This window comes from Chiroxiphia lanceolata, chromosome 11 (genome assembly GCF_009829145.1).
Source record: "Chiroxiphia lanceolata isolate bChiLan1 chromosome 11, bChiLan1.pri, whole genome shotgun sequence".
NCBI lineage: Eukaryota > Metazoa > Chordata > Aves > Passeriformes > Pipridae > Chiroxiphia > Chiroxiphia lanceolata.
Genome location: NC_045647.1, coordinates 19,942,842 through 19,955,518, shown reverse-complemented (window position 1 = coordinate 19,955,518; position 12,677 = coordinate 19,942,842).

The window sequence follows — 12,677 nt, the reverse complement described above, 5'->3', positions numbered from 1 at the left end:
AAGAACACAAAATACAGCTCATTTCCTTCAGTAAAAATGGAACAGAATAAAGTCTTTTGAATGGGAAAAAGGTTCAGGGAGCCCTGGAAACTGATCCAGGATTCATCCTGCAATGCAGACATTTGTTACCTTCTTGTCTTCCAGATTGTAAATAATGAAAACACGTTTTGTGCAGTGTCACCATTATCAGCATTAGCTTGTATTGCACACAGAAAACAGGCTCTCTGGGGATGGGTTTGCTCTCTGTGTCTGGCCAGGTAAGTAAGGGGAATATCTGGGGTCCATAATGATATTTCTTTATGCCAACTCTTTCAGCCTGTTCTTGGCAGCAATCAGCCCCCTTAGCTCTTGGTGATTAAGGAGAGCCAATGAGTGGCAATTAAATGGAGAAACTTGCTTGGTCACTGCTGGTATTTCTGTTGCTGTAGCTCTGGGGAGTTGGTTTTCATTCCCTCTCTATCCTTCTCCAAAGTGTGCAGCCACTGTCATTTGTGTGCAGTTAATACTGGGCTGTGCAGATGTGGCAATGAGCTCATCTTTGGTCTTGGGGACTCAACAATCCTGGCTACAGGAGGTCAAGGGAGCAAACCAACAATGCTAAAAGAGGTGATTACCCAATTCCTGTGTTTGCTCCGGTGGAAAAAGCCCTCTATAGGCTCCTCGTGGCCCCAGACACTACAAAACACATATTGTTGGTAGAGATTATGAATTCCAGTGCTCTTTACTGTGTGTATCTACTTTTCTATCTGTATATGTTGCAATAAAACAACATGCACAAGGTTATAAAAATAGCCTGGAAGTGATTGACATGCTAATAATGCTCAATGAAGTCAATAATGCTCGAGTAACAAGCTCCTGAGAAAATAATATTTTTGGTCAATAATACACTTTTTAAAAAGGAACTGTTTGTTTTTAATTAACCTCATATTTAGCCATTTAGTCATGCCATGTCCATCAAGCACAGCAGAGAAAAACACGTGCTGTCTTGAAATACCATGTTGTTGCCTTAAACTTTCATCTCTTCCTTCTTGGCTTTCTCTTCTGCATTCCACCTCAGCATGTTTGGGAGGATTGAGGCAAATCATGGCTTGTCATGTTCCTTCGAATTCAATGTTTCTCCTTTGTAAGAAGGGTGTCAGGTGATTCATCTGTGACAGAACATCCCATTATGCTGTGACAGACTGTCAAGGTGAACCTGCTGTAAGTATTCAGCAACAATATAGTGCTTCTAATGTGTCACCTGACACTTTTTTCTTTTCTTTCTCTTTTCTTCCTCTTTTTATTTTTTATTTTTTATTTTTTTTTGGCTGTAGGCTGACAGATTTTAATCCATTAAGTGATCCAAAAAGCGTTTAGAACTGTGTAATGCTCAGTACAATTGAGCAGGGGAGACAGTGCCCACAAATTCTTGACAGGGAGGAGGTCCTGTGGTCTTAAGACTCTTCTTGTCACATGATGTTGAACAGTACATTGTGGGGTTTTGTTTGCTTTGAGGTTTTTTTGTATCTTTTAAGGGGAAAATTATATGCTGTTGGGGGAGGAATTTTCAAAAAGAACATGGATTTGTATCCCAGTTGTGAAGGAGATGGTCCTGTGCAGGGTTAGGATTTGAACTCAATGATCTTTGTGTGTCCCTGCCAACTCGGCATATTGTGTGATTCTGTGAAATCTGAGAGAAATTCTAACAGTTGTGAGATGACTTTCAGATACATAATTCCTCCTGTTATCCTGTTCCTGTGCTTCCTTATATATAATGTTTAGGTGAGGCAAGTTCTGGAGCTCAGGGTTCCCTGGCAGCTCTGCTCCAGAGACTTCACAGTAGCACCTTTCCCTTGCAACAGGGCATATGATTAATTACAGCATCCTTCCAGCCCTCTCATTAAAAACAGTTTATTGTACTTACCAGCACAGTCAGATTGAATTCAGATTAAAAATAGGAGCGTGAAGTTGAGCTTCAGACAACTCAGAGACTGCTGGCTGCCGAGCACTTTTGTAAATCAGGAGTCTTAATTAGGTGCCTAAATGTCATGTCAAAGAGCCTGTCATTAAGGAACTGCTGTTTTGACAGGTTTTGTGTGCCTGTGTGTTCACCTGTGCTCACATCAAGGTCACAGTGTCTATAGGAACCCTCACCTTGTGCTGGTGCCAAACTCACTGATCATCCCCAAAGCCAGTGGCAAACCAAAGACTTACAAAAAAATCTGGCTTGTAGTTTTGACAAATTTACAGTGGATGACATCCATCATCATGTGATTACTGAGCAACGTGCTTCAAATAAGACAAATAGGTTAAAGGGAAGACAGAAATGGGAATCTGATGAATTTTAATGTAAAAACGAGACTTGCTTCACGCTTCAGTATTTTCATAGAATCCCAGAATGTGCTGAGTTGGAAGGGACTCACAAGGATCATCCAGTCCAATCCCTGGCCCTGCACAGGACCATCCCCAACAGTCACCCCCTGTGCCCCAGAGGATCAGCCAAACCCTCCTGGAGCTCTGGCAGCCTTGGGGCTGTGCCCACTGCCCTGGGGAGCCTGGGCAGTGCCCAACCAGCCTCTGGGGGAAGAACCTTTTGCTGAGATCCAACCTGAGCCTGCCCTGACACAGCTCCAGCCATTCCCTGGCTGCTGTCCCTGGTCCCCCAGAGCAGAGCTCAGTCCCTGCCCCTTCTGAGGAACCCGCAGACCCCAATGAGGTCTGACCTCAGTCTCCTCTTCTTTATCCTGATAAGAAGTCACACCTACATCTAGTACCCCATGGAATAAAGGCTGAAGAGATTTGAATTCCATGTAATCCTGCTTTGTTTGATTTTGCATGGCACATAAGTTTTATGTAAGTTTTGGCCAGTGCTTAACAGCATTTGATCCCGCTTCCCACAATTTTGATTTTTCTTAAATTTTTGAAGTGGAAAAACTGTGAAAAGATATCTGCACCAGGGCCTGACATTTGCAGCCCAAAGGTTGCTAAGTTCAGGAGAGGATGGAGAGGAAGGCCCAGAGGTGGGTCAGAGGGATGGCTGCTCTGGCTTTGAGTCATAAGTGTGCATTCTTTCTGCAGTCAAGATCTGTTAAGGTAATGTGTTTATGTTGTTGGCTGGAATAAAGACTTAGAAAAGCTATTTCAGGCTCATTTCACAGCAAACAGAGGAAACCAGAGATGAAATCAGGTCAAAAAGTTTTGTAAAATAAATAGTGGGTGAGTGTGTAATTTTTCAGTTCTGTTTAGGAGGGTAAGGGAACAGCACACAATTTGCATTGTTCTGAATGAGGCAAGATCACGATGGAAGTCAGGAAAGAATAGTAGAAAAATACTTGATCTTGTTAACAAATAGGCTGTTGTTTCAAAGAAACAAAAGGAAGATTCCAAGAAAAACATATTCTCAGTTTCCTGAGCTCTTATGAAATTAAGAAATTTAGACTTTTTTGGGTTGACTCTCTCCACCTGTACATACTTCGATCTGCATTACTCTTGCTTCTGAATTTTTTCTAGCTTGGGGATGAGTTTGATGTCATTACTGAAAACAGCTGGATATTTCTTTTTAATAGAAGTAAAATTTCTTTCTAAAATGGTGCAGTATAATGAAAGCATTGCCATATGCTGTGTTTGCTCATGTATTTTTGAGCCCAGAACGAAGTGGAAGAATTACATGGTCAGGTATCTAAGGAGCACATCTGTGATTCCTTTGTTCACATTATGCTTATTTTTCTGAGTTGAGCAGAATGTCTTTTCCACCTGTTTTCACAGAAACAAAGGAATTATGGTATTTTATCATTTCATAACAAACCTCTGCTTGTTGAACTTTTCCTGCAATCTGCTCTTTTTTGGTCTGACACCGTCTTGCTGTTGATTACTTCAGTGGTTTTTAAATCTGAACACCTCATCTTCCATGAAAACACTAAACACAAGGTGTATGCAATAATTTTTCCAGGGGGAAAGGAGACTCAGGTTGCAGTAGCATCTAATGGGCTGAATTCCCATCTGAAACGTGCCCAGTGAAAGCACAGAATCACGGAATCACTGAGGTCGGAAAAGACCTCTAAGCTCAGCAAGTCTGAATCTCTACTCAGAGCATTTAGAAGGAGAAATTCTCCCCTGGGAGGGTGGGGAGGCCCTGGCACAGGTTGCCCAGAGAAGCTGTGGCTGCCCCATCCCTGGAAGTGTCCAAGGCCAGGTTGGACGGGGCTTGGAGTAACCTGGGCTAGTGGGAGGTGTCCCTGCCCATGGCAGGGGGTGGAAATGGATGGGCTTAAGGCCCTTCCAACCCAAACTATTCCTGGATTTCATGATTCTATGATTAACCCCAAATATTTTTCTGGTAGTACAAGTCTAACTTCTTGGAGCAGGATGATTACTGGACAGGATTGTCTTTGGATGCTTTTGGTTTTGCTCTCTCTATATCCATGTGCTTGCTTTGGCCTCCCCTTTTCTGTATTATTTGGCAGTATGATGTTGTTCTTTTTTATGTTCTGTTTCTAAAAGCAGGAACTATAGGTGTTGGTAAATTGATATTATATTTGATCTAACCTCTGCTTCTTTAAAGCAGAACTTCAGTTTGCATTCTTCACCCAAAATTTCCATTTACTAATAATTTTAAAACATAGATTTTTCACAATAAAATGGAAAAAATCCCCAAACCCACACCAATAAACCATGATGCAGAGAAAATACATTAAGGAAATGCTGAGCAGCTGCAATCAGAATTGACCTGTTGTTGAATAAAGCCAACAAAAGACTGGAAAATCAATTTAGCTTTTCTCCAAAATGTAGTGTCTCCTATCTTTGCAAATATTGAATTAAAAAATATTCTGATCATCAAGATTTTGGCTAATATTGGATTTTGATGTTTGCAGAAGCTGCACACCTGTTGGGATTTGGCCTGTGTTTTGTTTAGGGTTGTTGGGGTGATTTTTAATAAACGAATCATTAAAACAGACCTTGTTTCAAACTCTTAAGAATGAGCTGACCATGAATGACAAACGCTGTGTGAAGGCAGGCTCAGCTCTCTGTCTTGAATTCATGGAAGGCTCCAGAAAATCAACAAACCACGCTGGGGTGGTACCAGGTGAAGGTCTGTCCACAACTGGCCTTAATCTCTAAACAAAGCTGCTGAAGATAAGTTGGAACAAGTTGATTTTCCAGGTATTCAGTTTGAACCAGGCTTTTAAGTTTGGTTTCTTATTTATAGAATCACAGGTCCCAGCCTGTGGCTGTCTGAACTTTGATGGGGATGAGTTGCTGAGAGGGCAAAGAATTGGAATGGACACTGAGTCTGGAACATCCCCACAGCTGCATTTGGTTTTGTAGCCCTTCTTCAGAGTTCCTCTGGTCTTTGTTGACTGACCTGTAGCTGTCTGAGCAAAGTGTCTTCTCAGGAAGGCTGCTCCCTGTGTGATGGCTCTGTCTGAAACACAGCCCTGGAAGTGTCCAAGGTCAGGTTGGACGGGGCTTGGAGCAACCTGGGCTAGTGGAAGGTGTCCCTGCCCGTGGCAGGGGCTGGAATGAGATGAGCTTTGAGGTCCCTTCCAACCCAAACCATTCTGGGATTCTGTGAATAGCTGAACCTGTGTCGGAAATGCCAGAGGAGCAGAGGTGCTCCCTCAGGTGTTCCTGGCCTCTCCTGCATCCCGAGGAAGGGTGGAGAGCCCCTGTGTGAGGGGGAACACGTTCCAGTGCACATCCTTCACTTGACCAAGGGGGTGGCAATGGCGACTGAGCAACGCTGATGTTCTCAGATAGTTTCCTTCCCAGCTCTTACTTTCAGCTTGATTTGATTTGATTTTATTGGTAACTGTTTAGATTTTGCTTTCAAATGTAATAAAGTCACATGTCCTTAAAAGATATGAGGGGCAGAGAGAAGGACTAAAGCTTGTTAGCTTACACTGAGGACTGACTAAAAAAACCCAGAGTGAGTTTCACAAGCAATTAACTGTGACACTTCTGTAAATTTAGAAAAGCTCCTGCCATATTCAAGCAATTTTAGCAAACTCAATTTAGCTGCCATGTTCTTTTTTCTGAATTTACTTCCCATCACTCCTGGTTATCCAGGTTTTTGTGCCTGAACCAGAGTTTCTCACTGATTTGCCCCTCTTACACCATTATCCATTTTGCTACATCTTGTATAACAGCAATCCACAGTATCTTCAGCTCTGGAATGGACAATAGATATTCTATTGAAGTCAGTGACATACATTGAATTAAGCAGCAGTAGCAGGTTCATTATAAGGTGAAGCCAACAGACAGAAAAGGCTCCAATAGAAGTATGTCTATAATAAAAATATATAATAGAAGTACATGGTAGAGACTCCTAAAATGTACTTATTTTCAGGATGAGAAGGAAGTTCTACCAAGTTATGTATAATTTGTCCTAGTGCAGCCTCATGACTGTAGACTGTTTAATTTTTTTTACTATTCTTTTGTTATTACTATACTTTTTCTTACTACTATTCTATGTTGATGCTGAAGAAGCACATATTTTTGATATGTCTGTGAGATCTAAGGGAGTCAGGTTTTCTTTCTGGAATCCAATTAAAAGGAATATTTTGCCTTAGACACATCATAAAAATATTCTGGCCCATAACATTAAAACTTCAAAATGTTTGGGACTTGGTGAATTCCCTTTTGACCTGTATAAAAATGGGCCATGGGGGCATCAAGAGTCTCTAGATGATCCCTGAGCTGAGCACAGCAGCATGGAACTGTGTTTTATTTGCGTTCTTGTCCAAACCCTCTGTTTTAATAAAAGGAGATTGTCATCACTAAAAAGCTTCCATTGAGTCCAGTGGGTTTGGATCAAACAATAGTGACTTCTATAAAATGAAATATTTGTATGTTGATACAGCACCCGGTGACTTTGATCATCTGTAATGTTGGCAGGTGTTCCACACTGACTTCGTGTTCTCAGAGCAGTGTGGAAAGTTCTGCGTGAGCAAAATTTCCAGTTCTTGAGTCAGGATGGAGTAACACTATAAAGACAAAATATCTACAAATTTAAAATAAGTGAAAATGCATTTGTGTGTATGGTAAGTGGGTGGATGAATACTTTGGGGTTTAGCATTTCATTGTGTTTTTTAATTTCATCACAAATCCCAAAATCTCAAGTTTTTTATCCCTATGTAACCCAAGATGAATATTTACTCAAATCTTATTTTAAGGGGTTTGCATTGTTTTGAGATAAGCCTCTTCCTTCAGATTTATTGCCACAAGTTTCAAAATTTCCATTATGAATGAGCCATTTGAGTCTTCTCTAATTCCAAGGATTTTCTATATAACCATATATCTGATTAACACCAGATTTCAGTGAGAAGAAAAACAAAGAATTCTTTTACATTTGGTGCTTTTCGTAGGCATTCAAATTGCATAATGGCCTGGTTATTAAATAAAACAACTAGATAAACATTATTTATCTTGTGATCAGACCATGATCCCACGGCACCTCTCAGCCTCCAGTCTGGGTCTGCTTTGCATGTTCTAAGAGTATAGCAAGACTTATTTCCATGATTATGAATTTGCATTAAAAATATAGGCCTGAGGCATCATTTGCTGTCAAATAAGCTGAAATGCCATTTAATGCACCTTAAATAAGCTCCATCCACAGAACACTGCCAGCTCCTGTGCAAACACCTATACTCTTACAGCTCTTTTCCCTACCTGGGACTGATACTGTCTACTTAGGGAAGACCTTAATTCTAAAGCATTAAATAAATATGGAAACATGGATGGAATTGGGTTTTGGTCAGTAGTGCTGTCAATTAGAGCACCCAGAGGTGAGGTCACAGCCTTCCTGGGGGGCTGCCCAAGTAATGCAGCTGCAATACTCTCAGATGTCAGTGCGTCTAATGGATATTAAAAAGTGTTTGGAAGGGGCAGTAGAGGGTCAGGATCCTCCTTTCCACCCTTGTAACATTCTGGAAGCAGAAACCCAGTTGTCCCGTCTTATGGAGAGGCTCCTGATGCGTCAGCATTGGAGACTGAGCAACAAAAGTGAACTCTGCAGGTTACTGAGGTTTCAGATAGTTGGTAAAAGAAAAGAGGCAGAGCAGGAGATGAAAAACCTGTAGTAGAGGTCATGGAAGTCTCCTCAGAGCATGTCTGCATGACTGTGGGTGGAGTGCTGCCTTGTTCTGGTGTCTCAGCTGTGGATGAAATTCTTTTGCTGCTGCATTTGTGAAATTTGGAGCTGTGGAACTCTTCAAATCATGGATAGTTTGATTAATTTTGACTACCAGACTGAGTAACAGAATAGGATGTTCCTCACATGGAGGAGTTAATTTTATTTTAAACTGGACCAACTGGCCCTGAAGCCATGAGAGGAGAGGCCGTGACACAGGAGGTGTTAAAAGCACAGTGTTCTGATTCCACCTTACTTTGTAGCTGGGTATTGGGCAGTGCAGACCTTTTCATGTTCTACCTGTGTGATCAAAGGCAATGGAGGACTAATAAACCTCACACAGAAAAGGGTGATCAAGGCATAGGGACACCCACAGGCCAACCCTGCCTAAGAATGATAGAAATGCTCCATTTTCAGGAGTAGTGATTGCAGTCCTCTGGCATTATGAGGTGCCCACATTGCCTGTAACAGGGATTTATCTTTTGTGGGATTCAGTCCATCCCGCTGCTCCTGGGGTCTCCATCCCTGCCACTGGAGATGGAATGAGCAGCACCTCAAAGCAGAGAGGCCATCCTCCAGGCTAGGGCCTCCTTGTGTGCCACGTGACTCTGTAGTTCTCTTCCTTCACAGGAATTTCTCAGGAATTTCTCAGGAACCTTTAGTTCACCAGTACTTATTTACTTCGAGTAGCACTTATGGATTGAGTTTCAACCACTACCACCCCGAAGACCTTCCTGCTAATTTGTCCTGTCCTGTTCCAGACCATCTTAGATTATTCTCTCCAAATTCTTTATTGAAGTCGAACAGTCCTATTCTCATCTCTTTTTCATGTCAAGACATCTCTGGTTTTTCCCTGTTAGCATTTTTCCAGTGGCTGGAACACCTTGCCTCATGGACAATTGTGAGGAAGGTGGTTAGACTTCCCTTCTGTGTGGTTCCTCACTGAGGCTCTGAATAAATTCAGAAGCTGATCTTTGTGCAACACTTTTGGAACTTCCATTGGGTCCTGTTTTCTATCATATACAAAGCACATCAATAATTCAGCATTTGGGGGATTTGCATTTAACTACAACTCATTCACACACCATGGAGGACTATAAAAGGAAGAAAGACTTCGATTTCTATTCCTAATAAAATATTATTGACAATACTTACATACACTTTAACACAGGAGTAAATTTAATGGAGTCTTCGGAGATGACTGAGCTTTCTTAGAGTGCCTGAAGGAAGACACATGACTTTTGGTGGTAAATCTGAGGGACAAATGACTTTTTTCTCAGTCACTTTTCTTTCCTGACTGTTGCTGATTGCCAAGAACTGAATGAGAAAAGATGTGATTTGCGAACCACAAAGCACAGCATCCTTGTGCTAATGAACTCAAAAGCAATGTATTTCAACAAACACATAAGGAAGCAATATGTTTTGTTGGTACCATAGCAAGATGTTTCTGCTTCTTCCAAAAGTGGAAGTTTTGAGGGAGTTTCCCTCTAAAGAGGTATTAAATTTCTTGAAGTCCTAAAATAAAGTGTTACTTTAAAGAAAAGATTTCAGAATTTTTACCTATGTGTACACAACAAGTAATTTTCACTAATCAGCTTCTGAAAGATGAGGATTTAATCCTCAGAATCAAATTTCTTGTGTCCTCTGGTGGAGGTTTTTACTAGACTGTTTAAATCTTTGCTAGACTGCCAAGCAGATAAGTGAATAAACTGCAAATAAAAACTGGTTTGGTCATTTGGAGCAGGAAACCCCAAAAAATGTGGGGTTCCTATTTCCTATATTGGGTTGATAGTGATGTATTTTTTTGGTTTATAATCCAGCTCTGTAAATGCTGCCTTTTAAGAAAATGGAGCTTTCCTCTCTTGGATTTTCTTGAAGATTTCTCTCCTTACTGCAGTGCTGAAGCACTTTACCTTGTACACAACTTCAGCTGAAATATTATTCATGGAATCATGGAATGGCTTTGGAAGAGACCTTAAAGACAATCTGGTTCCAAACTAACTCCTGTCTCTGTTTTATGCAGCAGTTTAATGACTACTAAGTTCAGTAAGCAGTTTGGAAAGGTGTAAAGAGGAGTTGGTTTCTTACAAAGGGGTGTTTTGCTAGAAGGGAGAGGTGCGTGACTACTTTTACATGTCTTTGGGACCTGAGAATGAACCACAATGCACTAATGTGGCCTCAGAGGTGCAAGTTAGATTTAATATGGCTTGGGAGTGCTGGATTGCTGTTATACTCCAAGGTGGGATCCCAGTCATAAAAGCCCCACAGTGTCTCTTGGTGAGAAGGGAAAATGCAATCCAGTCAAAGTGGGAACAATTCAAGAGTCCTGGATCTTGTTCTGGAGCCTATTCTGGTGCCAAATGGAGAGGAGCTGGGATGGTGCCTTTTAGCAAATAAAATTCTCTGTTTTGGGGGGAAAGCTTCTGGGAACACCAGCTTCTCACCTGAGTTGGCTGAAGCAAACCCCGAGCTCAGAGTTGTTCCTGAGTTTAGCTTCACAGCCAGCTCTGTTGTGTAGCTTCCAGTTCTTGCCTAGCTGGTGTCTGTTGCAGAGATGAACAATTTAACTAAATATTTTAGACCCTACAGCTGATGTCACCTGTCTGGACTTTAGTAAGGCTTTGAGATAATTTATATGCTATCTTCATAAGCCATTAAATGGTAGTAGTATTGAAAATACTCTGGGAGAGTTGCAAAGCCTCTGGAAACCCAGTTTCAGAGAGCAGCTATTGGAAATTCCCTGTCAGAATGGGAGGGATGCTGGGTGGGCCATGCAAAGTCGGTTTGTTTGAAAATAAAGGAGATTTGAAAGAAAAAACTACTGGAGACGTGCAAGTAAGCAGGAGGACAAGCTCAGAATCTGAAATTCTCTCGACAAACAGCACATTTGGGTTTGGGTTATTTATTTTGTCTCTACTGAACAGACAAAAAGCTGTTGAATGCCTCGTGGCAACCCATGGGCTGAGCCCCAGCCTGAAAAAAAACACTTGTGATTTGCTTTGACAGAATGGGAATTAGCAACAACGTATTCCTGTGAAAATACAAACATCACAATAAAATGTATAGGCAGAATTACAGCCAGTGGGACATGTGATACCACCTTTCCTCTCCACTTGGCTCTTGAAAGGCAAAGACCTTAACTGGAACATAACAACCAGTTTTGGATGCCAAGCTTCAAAGTGTCAAACCCAAAGGGCATCAGTGGAAGTGATCAGAAATCTAGAAACCTGAAGTACAGGGAGAGAGCAGGTGTTGCTTGAAGAATAAAATACTTGAGGGAAAACTGTAACATGAAACATCCAGGAGGCTGCTGCGAGGAAGAGGAGAAATACATTTTGTGTATTTTTAACAGACACAATGAGCTGCTGTGGTCTGGAGTTGCTGTAGGGAAGAAGGTTAATGTTCCCTGAATAGTGTGGTTGTTGAAATCATAAGGATTGTGGGGGATCTCTGCCATTAGAGGCATCTGATGGGAGGCCAAACATGCATCCATCAAGAATGATGCAGGAGAGCTGATCTTATTCATACAACTGGTAATAGATTGATACAATAGAACGATAATAAGACTAAAAAAACTCTTGCCACATGATTCTATGATTTCTAAACAAAAACAATTTCATAATAATAATAGGATATATTGCAATGCTAAATTTAATATTCACAGTCACGCAACCTCAGCATCTTGGTCAGGGTTGCATTTGGTATAATTCTTAGGGAATAAAATATCCCTGAGCAGCAGCATGCAGCAGAGATTATACCTCCAGCACATGAGGCATGGTGTTGTTCTATTTACCTCATTGCACATGAAGTGAAATGTAAGTATTTATGTTCTTATGTCCTTTTCCTTTTCAACAAGTGCTAGAAAACAGGAGAGAAATTATATTAAGCACCTCAACTAAAAGAAACCCTACCGTGTAAATGCACTGCCTGGTCAGCACCAGAGACCCCAGACAGGAAAGAGCTTGTCTGCAGACATTACCTCCAGCGTTTGTGGAGCAAACAGTTCCTTTAGAGCTGTTCGGTGTGGACGAGAGTCCTTTATTATAGTGAAATATGAGAATAACCAATGAATTTATTCAATGTTTTTATCTCAGTAATGAGTTTATTCCTCTGTACTGATACAGGTACAGTTCCCAAAAAAGTGAGTTTTGTTGAGGTCAATCCTGAAAGCTTTTATAAAATAGAAAATATGTAAAACCCAGTAAGTGTACTTGGTGCTTTTTAACCTTTATTTTGGAAAACAGACTGTCAGATGTGTGTGATTTGATTCCGTGCCCAAGGGATGATCTTCAAGGCCCCTTTCAGCCTCAGCCATTCTGTGATTCTGTGATTGAAATCTTCCTCTTAATTCCCTCTTGTTGTTTGGTGAATGCTCCAGTAACAACGTGTCAGGAATCGTTGTTGCTGAATATGTGTCTGTGTGTGTGTGTGCAGGTAACGAAGCGATTTAAACTGACATGGGAAAGTTTTCACTTACTCAGATTCCAGCTCAGTGAGGTGGATGCACCTCAGACAGCATTAAACACCTGACCTGTGCTCCTACCAAGTCAGTCAACTGCATAAGGGCTTT